Here is a 16,469-nt window from a genome sequence, read left to right as displayed (position 1 = left end):
GATAAGTATAAATAAGTGATTAACTATCTTACACAGTAGGATGAGGTGTGCTTGCTTTCTATGTTCTTGAAGAGTTTAGTTCATTTAACATTTCTGTGATACTGTCTCGGTGGAGATGAAAGTTGTTCATACCTATGGATATAACTATAAGGAAGTGGTGACTGTTCTATTAGAGTATATATTAGGGTATAGGGTATCGGAACCAATTTGAAAGGTGCCTTCTTCTTCTACACAAGAGAGTTTGACACTACACTACATCATCCCTCCCCAGTTTATTCCAAAGGAAAGATCTAGACTATATCACTCAAGACTATTTATTTTACCCAAACTCATCCACTTAATCACACTAATGAAAATTTTATTCTAGAACAATAAAGGATTGGAACAGTCTACCATAGTAATTGAAATAATCAAGAATGACTCTTTTCAGCAGACTGTATAACACTCACTGTAACTACATGATTAATATCCTGTAATTGTACTAGTTACTCTTTTCCCCGAGCACATCAGTTGTGGCAGTGCTGTCTGCTCAGTAATGATCAATAAATAAATCCCTTACCATACATACTGTACTCAAGAGAGGGGTGGGAATGACATGTTAATGAGGCAATGCTAACAGCACAACAAACATCAAAGGTGGATAGGTGGACACCAATCATGGGTACGTAGAATATATTATCTATGAGCAAGCCAACTTCTTTTGTGAACCATGCCCAAATCAGTGGGTTTTAATTAATTCTGGTTTTTAGACTACTATCCGGATCAGTAGTCTGGCACAGCTGCAAAGTGAATCAGTGGGTCATCCGGGCCGACGTGGTTGGGTCAGCAAGTAGCGACCCAGTTTCAATGCTGAATTGTAATGTTAGAACTAGTTCATGCAGGTGTAGCAAAATAAATGAATAAATTAATTAAGAAATGTTTGACCTTTGATTAGATCATTGATACACTTTGACCCACAAGGCTGAAATACTTGCTAACTTTAGACTTTGAACCTAGCAAACAAGGACATCATATGTAGCAAAGGTGGTATAGGCAATGGCTGTACTTAGCCACCTCTGCAGAAAGGTTCACAAATATATTGGTTGGCAGACCTAGAGGAAATATCAGTTGTTGTCTCTCAATATCAGTGAGACTTGCTGTTGGGCTTCCAACAGCAGGTGGAATCTCTTTAGATTGGCCTTTTCAAGTGAGGGCCTCAAGCAAACTACACTTAAAGTATTTCTCAATTTGCTACATGATAGCATATACCACATAAATAAACTGAAGACCTCCATATAGAGGGAAACTTTGGCAGGGAAAAACTTCGGCGAATTTGGCGATTCGCTACAAATTTTCCAATGTTTAACCCACCAATTACTCGTAGTGCTTGAGATTAACATCTTCATAGCTACAGATTGAGCTTGAATTTACCAAAGTTTATTTTGTCAAATGCGATTTAGCTTGCTATTCACCAAAGTTTATCCCCGCCAAAGTTTCCCTCTATACGGTACCGCCTTTTCATGAACACTATATACCAGTCATCTGACCACACCATAATAGTAGTGTTTTTCATTATTTGTCAACTGCCCAATCCTACAGATTAAAAAGTCACTGCTCAGCCCTTCTCCATTTTGATAATGTAGGGGTGTCTTTTTAAAATTAGTTCTGTTATGCTGTGTTCAATGTAGCTATGCTTATTTGTGAGGAGTACATTTGCAGGCTTGTCCATTTTGTAGCTACAACCCTTTCATCTTGTAGATAGTATACTGATGGTGCTAATCACGAGTGCTTTTAAAGAGATCAACGCTCTGCGGTATACTATTCAAGTAATGTATCAGGGGTACGTGTACTTTAATATAAAGTGCTCTTTCACAGATGGTTTAATTATACACAAATATACAATCCTGGCACGCATACACCAGTATAGTACTAGCTATAGTGTTTGCACTGGGAATGACTATAGACTCTGGACACTGAGGGCAATGAGGCAAGCAATCAATGCATGGATTATATTAGGACACCTTGGGACCAACCCGGCAGTGTTCTGACTTTTTAGGTCAGTTTAGACATGCTAAAGGATACTCTGGGCGGACCATATCACTGAAGTGTCCATACTGAGGTGTCCGGTTCCTCATTTTGTACTGAAGTGAAGTGTCCTGAATACTAAACAGGTTTCACTGTAACTATACTCTCTTATTCCATCTCCTCATTTCATTTCCTTCACTGGTCACACATGTGTACAGTCCACTTGACGAGCACTTGTATACAGTACAATGTAAACCTGAGCCGCCGCATAACATAATTATAATTATGATGTCATCAGAGATTTGATGAGGCTTCACATTGAATAGTGAGGGTAAGTTACTTAGCTTGTTCCTACGGCTCCGCGCTCTACATACAGTCTACTTACATCTTCTTTGGGTGATTATCAAGAAGGGACAGTTAACTATCATTGCAGCCGTGAAAGGTGCTGACTGTCGGAACTGAGGTGCGAATTCTGGCGGTGGCTGCGCTGGAGTCATCTCTGGAGTCATAGAACTGTAAGACGTGATCCTAGATAGTATATACTGTAGGGAATAGTTGACAATAGACATATGGGACAGTAGTATGTAGTTAATTAGACTATATGATTTAGGCCAATAATGTATGAATGTTGTAGTACATTATTCTAAGGTATCGCGTGATGTTAATTATCAACCGAGTTATCACATGGCGCTGCGAGTAGCCAAGAAACCTGTCGAAGGGACAGCTACATAAGCCCGATCCTGTTTGTAACCACAGTCTTGATTCCCTGGTGCCGGTTAGAGGCACCCGTGCAGGTACCTGTGTAGTACGAAGTTACATCTGTTTCCGCCATTGTTTTTCTCCTAGGTGTAGGAGGACCCGATGTCGACGCCACCTTTAGAAGCTGCCCCAGGGCCCTCCTACACATTCAGATTGAATGATCTACCCAAGCTAGATCTGCAAATAGACAGAGGGACTGACTTCACCGCATGGCGACTACAATGGAGATCCTACTGCAGCCTATCCGGACTGGCTCAACAGGAGGCATCAAAGCAGGTAGAAGCATTAAGTTTGTGTTTTTCACGAGAAACTTTGTCAATAGTTCAGAACCTAGGCCTTACAACCGAGCAAAGGAATGACGTAACGACCATTATTGAGGCGCTTCAGCGCTACGTCGATGGTCACTTAAATGAAACCGTCGAGCGCCGCAATTTCCGTCGAAGGGTGCAACAACCTGGAGAATCATTTGATGACTTTCTTATTGCACTACGTGAACTGGCGAAGACATGCAAATTTTGCTCTGATGCCTGTACGGAGAAGAACATTCGTGACCAAGTCATCGAAGGTGCCAGTGATGGCGATACGATAGAGGATTTATTGCAAGAGAACAACCTCACCCTAGCCAAAACAATAAGTATGGGCCGTAGTCGTGAGGCTGCAAAGAAACATCGTTCAGACATACACGTGCCGGACCTGGGGATGGTGGCAGCATTACACCAACGTAGCCAACAACCAACACAGATGTGCTCAGGATGTGGATCTAATATGCACAAAGGTGGACGCCAACAGTGCCCTGCCTACAACCAAGTGTGCATGTCCTGCCATAAGGTTGGCCACTTCGCCAAAGTGTGTCGGAGCAGGGGTGTTTGACAGCACCCTGGAAAAACTTTACAGCCGCCACGACCACAGGCATTACCATCTCACCAGTACCGTGGCACCACACGGGAGCTGGCTGTTCCTCAACTCCAACCGAGTGCAAATGCCATCCGAGTGCAGTCTCAGCATCACAGCCAGGCTAACCACTTGCAGCTTTACAAAGTGGATGACACTGCCACAGAGCCAGCGCCAACCATTACTGTCCGTGTTTCATCACCTGCTGGTTCCCACTACATTGACGTACTCCCAGATTCAGGAGCAGACATTTCAGCTGCAGGGCAGGAGATGCTTCAAACACTAGGCCATCACATAGACAACATACTTCCATCACACATCAGTCCAAGAACGGTGAACGGTTCCAGCATGGTACCACTAGGTAAGATACCAATTACTATCCAGCTGGGTGCATTGAAGTACAAAGATGAATTACACATATATCCTGGAGTAACAGGTGCACTGATTTCATGGAAAGCTGCCAAAGGCTTAGGAATACTTCCGCCATACTACCCACAACCAGCAGTCCAGCTACTGCAAGGAGATCCTCAGAAAGTGACACCTGCATGTACGCTGATCCAGCAAACTGAGAACCAGTCAGTAGCCCAAACCCTAGTGGCTCAATATCCAGCAGTGTTCGATGGCCAGATCCGTGTGATGGATGGAGAGAAGTTCCATATTACCCTGATGGAAGATCCTGTGCCATTTTGTGTAAAGACGCCAAGGTCAATCCCATTTGCCTACAGGGACAAGTTACAAGCAGAGCTTGATTTATTGCAAGAACAGGGCATCATTGCCCCAGTCACTGAAGTGACAGGGTGGTGCTCCCCTATAGTAGTAACCCCTAAGAAAGGGTCGGATAGGATCCGAATGTGCGTTGACCTTTCCCGTCTTAACCGATACGTCAAACGAGAGCGATACCAGTCTCCAACTCCTGCAGAGGCGGTAGCAGACATCTCTGCCAGTGAAGCAAAGTACTTTACGGTGATTGATGCAGCTAAGGGGTACCACCAATGTCCACTTGATGAGGAGAGCCAGTTGTACACCACCTTCATTACTCCATTTGGGAGGTATAAGTATTTAAGAGCGCCGTATGGGCTATCATCCATAGCAGAACATTACAACCGTCGCATGGCAGAGGCGTTTGAAGGCCTATCAGCATTTCGCAGAGTCGTGGATGATGTGGTAATATTTGATAAGGACAAGGAAAGTCATATCACACATGTCAAACAGTTTCTGCAACGTTGCCAAGACCGCCAAATATCGCTCAACCGTGATAAATGCACATTCTGCCAGACAACAATCACTTTTGCAGGCTTCAACTTGTCCACTGAGGGTTACCGCATTGACTCATCGATCACTGATGCCATAACTTCCTTTCCTGTTCCCTCCAGCCGCTCTGACCTTCGCTCTTTCTTTGGCCTTGTTAATCAACTTTCATCTAGTACAGACACAATTTCTAAACTGCTAGTACCATTGCGCCCTCTATTAAGCACAAAAAACGACTTTTTATGGTCTGCTGAACATGAGCAAGCATTTACTAAGGCGAAAGAGCACCTTACAGAAGTCCCCACATTAGCATACTTCAGCCTAGACAAACCAACAAGACTATGCACAGATGCTAGTAGACATGGGGTAGGCTTCATCTTACAACAGAAGCAGGTAGGTACAGAGCAATGGTCCATGGTACAGGCAGGCTCTCGTTTTCTCACACCAGCAGAGTCCAGATATGCTGTCATAGAACTAGAGCTGTTGGCTGTTGCATGGGCAGTCATGAAGTGTAACATGTTTTTACGTGGCCTGCAGAATTTTCAAGTCTTCACAGATCATAGCCCATTGGTGCCCATTCTTAACAACCACCGACTAGACGAAATTGATAACCCTAGATTGCAACGCCTGAGGGCCAAACTGATGGCTTATAATTTCACAGCAGTTTGGTGCAAGGGTAGTACGAATGCAGCACCTGATGCACTGTCACGCTACCCGATCAAGGAACCAACACAAGATGATGCAATCGCAGAATGTGAGGAGGACCATACCCCAACTGTTTCTATTTCCGAGATGAGAGTCCGACAGTCAGGCAGTACAGAAGAGAGTGTACGACTCCAAGACCTGCGACAGCAGGCAAGGCAGGATGAAGAATACCAGCAGTTGAAAGGCATCATCATGCAGGGATTTCCAAACCACAGAGGAGACTTGCCAGAGTCTTGTAAACGTTACTGGCAGCTGCGGCATCACCTCACTATTGATGATGGCTTAATTGTATATGGTTGTCGCCTGCTGATCCCTTCCCAGATGCGTCGGAGAATCCTCAACCAACTGCATGAGTCACACCAAGGTGTGGTGCGCACCAAGCAACGCGCACGGCTCACAGTTTACTGGCCAGGCCTGGATAATGACATAGACAACATAGTCTCACAATGTACACAATGTCAAGTTCATAGGCCATCAAACACCAGAGAGCCAATGATTGCAAAGCCACTCCCACCCCGTCCTTTCAAAGAATTAGCAGCTGATTTTTGTTATCACGGGGGCCAATGTTACCTTGTTATTGTGGACTGCTACACAGATTGGCCCACTGTAGTTCCCATGGGTAAATCGGCAAACGCCACTAACTTGATCACTGTACTCAGAGAGTTATTTGCACGCACAGCAGTCCCAGATACATTTAGGTCAGATGGAGGACCACAATTCTCTTCCAATCAGTTTCGTCAATTTGCTACGCAATGGAAGTTTCAACACCAGATGTCATCCCCACACTACCCACAAAGTAATGGCAAAGCAGAAGCCACTGTTAAATCCATGAAGAAAATCATCCGTGCAGCTTGGAACGGTAGATATTTAGATGGTGACAAGCTTTGCAGAGCTTTGCTACAGTATCGAAACACACCTTCCGTGAAAGACGGGCTGTCACCTGCACACAAGTTGTTCGGACGCCCGATACAGGACACTCTACCTGCCCACACCAGTTCATTTACTCCGATAACACAATTACAACAAGATCAGGCTAGAGCCAAGGCAGGAAAAGTCCGGCAACAGGCCACAAATTATTACAACCGCAATACTTGCCCACTACCAGACATACGGTTACAGTCCCAAGTAGCTCTGCAAAATCCTAGAACAAAATTATGGGACGTATATGGAGAAGTCATTGCAATTGGACCATATCGCCAGTACACGATTAAGACATCATCAGGAAAGACCCTCATCAGAAATCGAAGATTCATCCGACGCAGAGTACCATTGTCATCACTACCACAACCAGCACCAGTCGTTCAATCACAAGAACAACAATCCTTGCCAATGGACTTGTCATTGCCACGACGTTCTAGCAGAGTCAGGAGGAGGCCACAGAGACTTATTGAAGACCCCACCTGGCAGGGCCCCTATTAAGCTTTTTCACATCTCGTGAAAAGCTTGGTAGGGAGGTGTAGGGAATAGTTGACAATAGACATATGGGACAGTAGTATGTAGTTAATTAGACTATATGATTTAGGCCAATAATGTATGAATGTTGTAGTACATTATTCTAAGGTATCGCGTGATGTTAATTATCAACCGAGTTATCACATATACCTCCGTTAGGGGGTAGCTATGCTATCTGTGATGTGATTTATGTCTTGTTACAATTTTGATTTTGTGCGGTAAGAATGGGAGAAGGGCGAGTCGCATGCAAACTGAACTGCTTCTTCTCACAAGGGGTTACCATGGTAAGCACCCCAGGTGCATCAATAGAGAGAGAGACTGAAGATTATCTCACGGAATATCAGGTTTTATATTGAACTTTCTTTTATATTCCGGCTTCCTCCACATTGTTCAACCTAGTCTGGCGCGGCCGCCCCTTCGCAAACAGGAAGGGTCTGGTGACTCTAGCATAGTGTATTTGTGCAAATGGAATGTAATTAGTGGGAGAGACGTGGTTTTCCGTAATTAGATTGCACCATTATCGTTAGTCATTGCGATATTCATATCCAGTGGAACGCTCAAAAACTCACCGCTTCTAACTTACAAGACTACTTAATATACTCTTTGTACTTTTTTAATATGCCACATTCCTTCACGAGAAATTGTTCTAATTGGACAAGACTCAAGGCAAACAAAACAGAAGCCATAGTTTGCCGTCTATCAAGTTAGCCAAAACAGATATCCACAACAGATATCCACGTCACTAAATGAGCAGGCAAGCGATTTGATTGGACGCACCAGTTTTCGGTAAGTTCGCACAAGTACACTATGCTAGAGTCACCAGACCCTTCCTGTTTGTGAAGGGGCGGCCTCGCCAGACTATGTTCAACCCAGAGCCCAGCTTGCTTGTGAACAAATAACCAGCTATAAGTGTTAAATGTTGCTTTAAAAGAATGCTTGGGTGGTGGTTATAAGATGCCTTTCTACACCCCTAACCTTGGTGTCTTTGTTGCGGACTTGTAGCATATATATACTATAGCCATATGGCTATAGTATATATGCTTGTTAACTATCACAGGAAAAGTTACGGTAGAATAATGCATACGGTTCTACAATAGGTTTAGTTGCTCTGTAAAATTACTACCAAATTGAACATAGACTTTAATTATAAGAATAATCTGTCGTAATTCGTGTTGTCATAGTCTGTTCAATTCTGCATTAATTCTATAGAGCAATAAACCTATTGTAGAATTCTATATATATATAATTTCATTGTGCCTTTTCCTGTGTATTTTTTGTATATACGTATCCATGGTGATGTTTTGATAAGTTTATGTACTGCATATAGAGCAAGCACAAATTGAATTATCTATTGCCATTACATGGTTAGCTATATAGTACTTCTCAAGTAGTCTTATCATGAAGTATTACAGACTATTGCTGATTGTATAGGTGTGAACAACATTGTTACATGTATATACCATATTTGTACTAATGAGAAGCACCTGTTTATCCCGTTTTCCCTAGAGTGCTGAAAGTGTTAGCATCTTGTAGCCTTCAATGTATACACTCCATGTTACAGTGTAGATAGCTAAAAGTATATTTCTTATCAGCTTATGTTCAATTTTGTTTTAGTTACAAGTTACTGTCTTGTTGGGGGCACATTTCAGGATGTGTGACTAAACGTCAAATGGATTGTATAACAGACTTGCAAACAGACTGGCTTATATAATAAACAGACTGGCTTATATGACAAACAGACTGGCTTATATGACAAACAGTTTCTGAACTTGTCACTGTACCCACCTTGTAGTTCAATGGCTGACTGTTACAACAGAATTTTTGTTTATGATGTTCATAGCACTATATATACTACTTGTCACCTGTAAAATCAGGAGCAGCCATGAAACTAATTGTAGCAATTGCAAATCCAAGTAACAACATCTCTTCAACAAGTCTTGAAGATTGTATCTTGTGCTTTTAGTTGAGATTTAACACCAGTTGTAAGTGCAGAGCTTATATTAAATATCGGCTTGAGGAAACTGCGAGATGGTGCTCAGAGGTTTACTTACTATCGTTGTCAGAGTTGATATTCTTTCCAACCAGCTATCTGTGATAAATAGATGCAAGGGCATCAGATTAAAAGTGAAAGGGGTAAGGCTCAGTCCAAAGGTATGTAGCTAGTGTATGGGGAGTCTGGAGGCTTATTGTTCTCCCAGAAAAAATTTAAATGCTATTTGGAAGCAGTTTTGGGCTGTAATACTGTGTGCAAGGTGCTAACTAGCTACCTGACAAGTGTTCAGGGGATAAAACTGGACATTGACCAAAAATCACCACTATAATACTGTTTAATCTTACATTAGAGTTTATTATTATGACTTGTGAGATAAATTGCAAGGAATGTTTTCAAAGTAGTTGCAAAGAAAGGAGAAAAAAGAGCATATAATGGTGATTATTTGTAGAGGCACTTAATTAGACATGTAGCTGTTCTGGGTGAATGACAGGTTTGAAAAGTGTTGTTTCTATCAACTACTGCTATTTGATGCCAAGTACTGCAAGTTCACTTCTTTTAGTTTTAAATTTGAAGTTGTTGTTTTTTTCCAGCCAAAAAGTGGTGAGGTTCTGGCCTCACTGGTTACACCTACCCCTGAATAGACCCCCGAGGCAAGTTTCTTCCAGTCCGTTAGCGAGTCCATTACCAGTCCATTCTTTGTTTTGCTCATGTCCCATATTTCATCACAAATTTGGTATTTGTAGCACCTTTAAAAGCTTCTACATGGGAATAATCACCAACAAACCAGGTGACTGTTTACTTGCTTATCATTGGTTCTCCCACAAACAGTGGAACCTCAGTTACTTGAACCCCTTGGGACCAAGGGTGGTCCATATGTTCGAATCCTGGGGTTGGAGAGATTTTTTCCTTACTCTGGCCCCTTTTCTGTTACACCTTATCAGTCAGTAAGTCAAGTCACTAAGTCTAAGTCCTTGAAATTAGGTTAGACAATCCTAAGGCTGCAGCACATGTTGCTGTCAGACCTTCAGTGCTGGTCACTGTAAAGTGCTAATAATAATAATAAGTCCATATCTCTGAAACCGTGTATAAATAACCTAGCATAAAGAACATTTTTAAAAATTTCTATAATCAACTACCCTAATAGAACAGTCACTACTCCAACAGAGCTGTCATTTCCGTAGTTCGCATGACCAAGAATCTTGATAAGTGGGGTCCAGATAAGTGAGGTTCCACTGTATGGATCTATGTTCTTATTATAAGTGTTGTAATAATATCAGAACACTGAACATCAATAGTACTGAACAATAATATAAAATGGCTGCCTGCCCTGGTGCCTGAAATTATGTTTTGGAAATGATCTGACAAATCCTGTTATGTGGTTGGGCATACTCAACAACTAAATGTGTTAAGACAACCAGAAATGGTCAGACAATAGCAGATGTCTGACCATAAATTCAGACTGGGTCTACATAAATTCCTATCTGTTATATACTGTATAGTATACAATATTATTTGTTATTTATTTGTAATGTACAGGGCTCAGAATTGAGTATATGGTACATGTAAACATGTAAGTGATTAGTCAATAGTTATACCAATGCCACTGGGGATTGCCTGATATATACAGTGGAACCTCTCTTAACAAACTACCTTTGGAAGAGGAAAACCTCTATATTATAGCAAAAGGTTGCTAAAAATTCTGGGTCCCAAAATGTCCACAATAGAGAGGTTCCATTGTATGCCCAAGTCTGAGGGTCGCAGATAATATATGGTAGTTCTCTTTCACTTAACAGTATAATTTTTGGCAGCTTAATCTGTAGTATATTTGCACTACTTGCTTAAAGCTGCACTAAACATAACATGTACCATATCTGATAGGTGTTCATCAGTTGATAACTAGTCTGTACTTTGTTCATGTTGTCTGATAGTATTGCTCTGCTACAATAATGTGGATGATGTGCTCAAAACATTTGTGAACCAATAAGTTGTGATGTGAAAGCCAATATGTGGGTACTATTTGTACTATTGTATTTAAAAAATAATGAAGTTAGGGTCCAAGCGATAAAACTATTGTATGAATGATGGTATTACAACATAGCTCTGGGAAAATCGCTACTTGGCATATGCCAATGCAGGGATTACACCACTGGGCTATGTTTTAATAGTTTGCTTAGTTGTTTAGTTATATGTATAGTACTATGGTATAAATGTGTGACTGTCCTATTAGAATATTGAACATGGCTGTTGTATTAGAGTGACTGCTTTATGTACCCTTTGTCACTTTACTCAGTTTAACTGGTTGTTCCTTTGCACTTGATCAAGGATGATACACTTGGTGTCACGACTCCATTTTGCAGGCTTTTGTCCACAACTTTAAAAGGATTTACCACCTTGTTATAAGCTTTATGCTGATTTTCCTGGCTACCAGGCAGGTATTAGTCCCCAAGTACTATTCCACCTCATATTACATCAGACCTGATCTTGTGCTAGTTTCTACAGATTCCATGGTGCTATTAGAACTCTCCATGGTCACTAATACTCAGCATCACTTTTTGTTGCAAGAAACCATAAAAAAGATTGCTATAGTTCATTACTTCTGGACCTTCAACATGCTGGATTTTCAGTGGATCTTATGACAAGTAAAGTTGGCTGTCTAGGCTATTTCATGCCAGTGACCATTACAAAATTTAGCAATGTATGTCGTCTACTGAAGAGTACAATATGTTGCGTACTTCAGCAGTTGTCATCTCCTGTTTGTGCAGGATATTGCACTCACAGGCTTTAGCATCATGGGATGTACTTGAACTGTTGATATAATTATTTAATTTTATCAATAGCGAGTATTGTCTGCATAACTGTACTGTATTTGCCCAATTAGCCATGCACATAACTGTGCTATATGACTCAGACAGCACAGTTATGCAGCTAATCAGTACAATACAGAAAATACAGCATTTGGTGGCACTTTGATCCTCCCACACAAAGTACCATGTTGTGTAGAATAGCTAATAGAAAAAGTGTACAGTGAATAAGATTGTTTCTTAAATAACTTTGTTGTGTTTGCAGAAAAGGAAAAAAGGCAGGTAAAAACAAGCCCCAAAAGCAAACCGCCCTAGGCCATTAAACATCTTGTTTAAATTCCACCATTCTACAAAAATATCTTTCTTCTCTGGAAAACTGGGCTACAATGTTTAATCCTGTTAAATTATTATGATTAAAGTATCTGGTAAAGGCAGAGCCTGTATACCAGAAGGCCTTATAAAGGCCTAAGATGTTTATATTACCTGCACTAAGTATGTTTGAAAAGTAGGAGAAAGAAGAAAAAATCCTTGACTGGACCTGGGCAGCCTCGAACCTGCAGCCATCCGATTAACGCTCGAATGTTTACAGGAATCTGCCAGGCGGTCAGGATATTTTCTTCTTACTATTTTCATGTATTTGTATCCATAGGAACCCTAGAGAGTGACTTATTATCTATTATCTCTAAGTATCCCAAGTGGAACCAAACGGACATTGTTTTATTATGATTAAAGTACTTGGTAAAGGCAGAACCTGTATAAATTGTACATATGGCCATAGCAAGAAAAAGAATCATATTTACTACTGATATCAAATTACAGTGAACCTATCCAATGTAATACATCTGCCACATACCTATGAATTATACATGTGAGTGATGAGCATCTAGAAATGAATGTCAATATATACTGGCAACTAAGTATAATTTACAATAATCTTGGTCCTTTATCATTGACTTGTGCAGTCTGACTGTATTAATTCCCTGTAAATCTAATTGGCTAGTAAATTGGTACCTTTCTCAATAGTCCGGTGTTGTAGAGGAGAAAAAAGGCAGCTAGTTCTAAGTCCTTGAATTAGGTTAGGAAATCCTAAGGCTGCAGCACATGTTGCTGTCAGACCTTCAGTGCTGGTCACTGTGAAGTGCTAATAATAATAAATTACTAGCCAATTAGAGTTACAGGGAATTAATTAGGAATGCAGCAAGACTGTACGAGTGCATGATGATGGACCAAATTTTTATAAATAATACAAGTTATTTGTCAGTATTTCTTGGCCTCACCCAAATAATAGCTCCTTTAGTTGTCAGTTACTTTTAGTTTGATGGGGACGTCACTTTATACAGCCAAACTGTTTTTGCATGGGGTATATTGCTGTATTACAAATCAGTTATCACTCTGATTTTCTAGGCACGTGGCGCACAACTGATCAATAAGACCATTCTATGGGGATACACTCTAAAACAACAAGATAGCAGGATTTTAAACATTAAAGTAAAACGGTCTTTATAAAGAGGTGGTCTTTATAAAGAGGTGACCACCAATTGAATTTACCAAAGTACCGTTCCATTCCACCATTCCATTCCACTGAATCCAGATGCCCTTTTTTCACAGGGTGGATGTTTTGTTTTTTGTGGGTTGTAACCATATGTGACCGGGCCTGCAAAAACAGGGCATGTGGGCACAAACTACACCCCGTCATTCTACAGGTCATATCTCAGTAGTGGAATAGTATTTCTGCATTCTGTAACTTGCATCATGATGCCAATGAAATGCTTACTAAGAGCTGAAAATTGCAAAACCATAGCATAATGGTTCAGAACGTTATGAATGATGAAAGTATGAAAAAAGTAGGTAAAAATCATGTGCCCACATGCCCTATTATTGCAGGCCCGGTCACATATAAAGATTGTTTCTTACCTGTTGGGAGTCTGATTGGAATGCTTGTTTGAAATATTTGTGGTTGCCACTCTGCTCCATTGTGGTAGGCCACACTACACTGCAGTAGCTGACGGGCCATATACTGCATAGAGTTTCATCACACATCACAGATACCAAGACCAGAAGAGGTTGGTCACGAATCACCAAAATAATGTACTGTATGATTTCAAAAAATTTGTTCAACCTAGTATTAGTATAGTATTCTAATGTGCAAATCAATGTTGCTAAATTATAGCTCCCAGCCCTTCTTTCAGCTACCTAACACATTGTGTGACTTTCCTAGCTAAGAAACAAATGTTACATTATGTAAACTTGTTGTATATATTGACAGAGGAATATATGACAGAGTGATTCATAAGAACAATGTCATTTTCAAGTGCTTTGTAAAGCTTTCTGTTTTGGCACTTTTCTTGGTTACATGCAATAATGCATCTGTCCTGAGGGGTCGCCAACGCCCACGCAAACTTTTAAGTTGTGTATGAGAGTCCCAATATTTAATTATTTCAAAGTGTATTTCTGTATTATTTCAATAAATATTTCATGTATTTATAATTGGATCTCTCAGATAGTGCACAAGAGTCCCAAGACGTTAGCTACACCTCGATCTGTCCACAGTTGTGAAAAGACTCTCTTCAGATGGCTTTGTACTAATTTTACCTTGTGTGAAATATGATGATCACTCATTAGTCCTTTACACCATCGCATAGGCGGTGGAGACGAGGGGGCCATGGCCCCCCCACTTTTTTGGGACACTGTTTGCAAGAAAAGATCGAGATACTCTAATAGAACAGTCAGGATCTGAATACTCTAATAGAGCAGTCACAGTATTCAAAGAAGCAGCAAACAACAAATATTAGCCAAAAATAATTAACTAAAAGATTACAGTTGGCAACCTGAGGTGTTGGTGCACTTGAGGTTGTTGTGTGTGTTGTGAGCTAACAGAAAGACAAAGTGTCTGTGGTTTCTTGTGATGAAATGTCTGCCTTGTGGATTCAGTCATTGCATGTACCCACCTGGTCACTTTCCTAGTTGGGTCATCAGTGCTTTCTTGTGTGTAATGGTTCAATTAGTTTGATGATGTGGAGCATATTAACCCATCATAGTCTAGTTCTACTTCAGACCAGATTCTTGTGAGCCATACCCACTTATCAGTGTTTCTGTCTGTAGGCATACATGGAACCTTACCCATTTGCCAATGGGTATACACGAATCCATGTTTGTTGCTGTCTGCAATCTTACTTGTAGCCACTCTCACTATAGTATGTACGCGTTGAGCTGGATCCTCCAAAAAAATTAATAATTCATAGTTGCAATTACACACGATCTTGAACGTTGGCTCACTTATAGTACTGCTTGATCTGCTAAAAAATCTCTTTTGATCAAATGTCTGACGTAATATTTACAGCCAATCAAAAATTTTGCCATACATTTCCTATGGGAAGCCATAAAAGTACAGTGTTCATTACAGAACTTTCCCAAACTTGTTATGGAGCCAAACCATACATGTCTGTTGTTGACACCTTTGCTGTCACCACTAATCTGGTGGTCGGCTGAAATGTTAACTCCCTTGAGAAATAATCCACTGTTGATTTTTAGTTGTTTTCATGATCCAGCTCAACTTGTACACACTATAATCAACTACAAACTCGAGTATTACAGCAGGCAGCCACACTCACTTGTGTTGATTAATCAGTAAGATGTGTAAGTATCCATACTTGGCTTGATCTCCTATGGAACAAATTTTAATATTTAGTGGTTTGGTGAAAATCTGCCAATTCGACAAAGTTTATCACCATAAGTTGTTGTAATAAAGCTAGGGGGGGCAATAGCTAATCCAGGGGGGCCTGTGCCCCCCCCCCCCCCCCCCCCCTCCTAGATTAACCCCTGGGTATGATGATTACTAATTTATTATGAGTTGCGCTACATTGGGAGTCCTTACACTTTTTGAAGCGTATGGGACAAAGATTTTGCACTATCCCAAATTATACCTATGAGAAGATGGTTTAATAGCTACCAGTGTATTGCAGTGGTCTTGTGAAAATCAAGATGATATGCTACGATGTGGCTGAGAAATCAGTGTTGACTGGTAGTGATATCTTTAGACCAATGTTTCATCATGGAAATAGACATTGCTATGATTATCACTAGGCAATTATTTATCCATTTCTAGTGGGTTTAGTAGCCGTTTAGCTGCCTAGTGGTCCTCTCTATTTTTAACAGGGACAATACCTTGCTTCAGGAAAGATACACGCTTTGGAAATGTAATGCAAACCTTTTCCTACCTGAGTAGACTTTCTACATGCTGGAAACAAAGACACTAGAGTTTTCTGCCATGGTAAATGTTGAATCGTTCCATTTTGCAACACAAACTGTATGCACCATCAGGGGTGGATTTAGGATTTACAAGAGGGGAGGGGGGGGGAGAGAGAGAGAGGAGGCTAACTCAAGGTACTAATCTCTCATGTGAAAGTGTGCAAGCATGTTGGAACTGGCATGCCACCCCCTCCCCCCCCCCCCCCCAAGGAAACTTTTGAAAAATCGATGCTACTACAATACTGCAATTTAGAGAAATTTTCACATACATGCTTATTTGTCTATAAATATTTTATGTATTGTCCTTTAGATTAGGTATAGTTCTGCAGCATTTGTTAATGAAAAGTTCAGACAACCAACATCCTCTC

General features: G+C 40.8%; 1 protein-coding gene across 6 annotated transcripts in view; it reads left to right on the top strand.

The window, feature by feature from the left end:
- LOC136246766 (uncharacterized) overlaps positions 1 to 16,469 on the top strand; it is a 306,647-nt gene that overhangs the window by 246,052 nt on the left and 44,126 nt on the right. Inside the window, exon 1 of one of the 6 annotated variants that reach the window (XR_010696821.1) lies at positions 2,311 to 2,519. The exons of the other annotated variants lie outside the window; for them this stretch is intronic. The gene's annotated coding sequence lies outside the window, so the exon portion shown is untranslated. Of the gene's footprint in view, positions 1 to 2,310; positions 2,520 to 16,469 lie in introns of those variants that run through there. 6 annotated transcript variants of the gene reach the window in all.

Source organism: Dysidea avara, chromosome 2 (genome assembly GCF_963678975.1).
Source record: "Dysidea avara chromosome 2, odDysAvar1.4, whole genome shotgun sequence".
NCBI classification, from domain to species: Eukaryota; Metazoa; Porifera; class Demospongiae; order Dictyoceratida; family Dysideidae; genus Dysidea; species Dysidea avara.
Note: the sequence above shows the minus strand (reverse complement) of the source record. Positions and strands in the feature narration are given on the sequence as shown.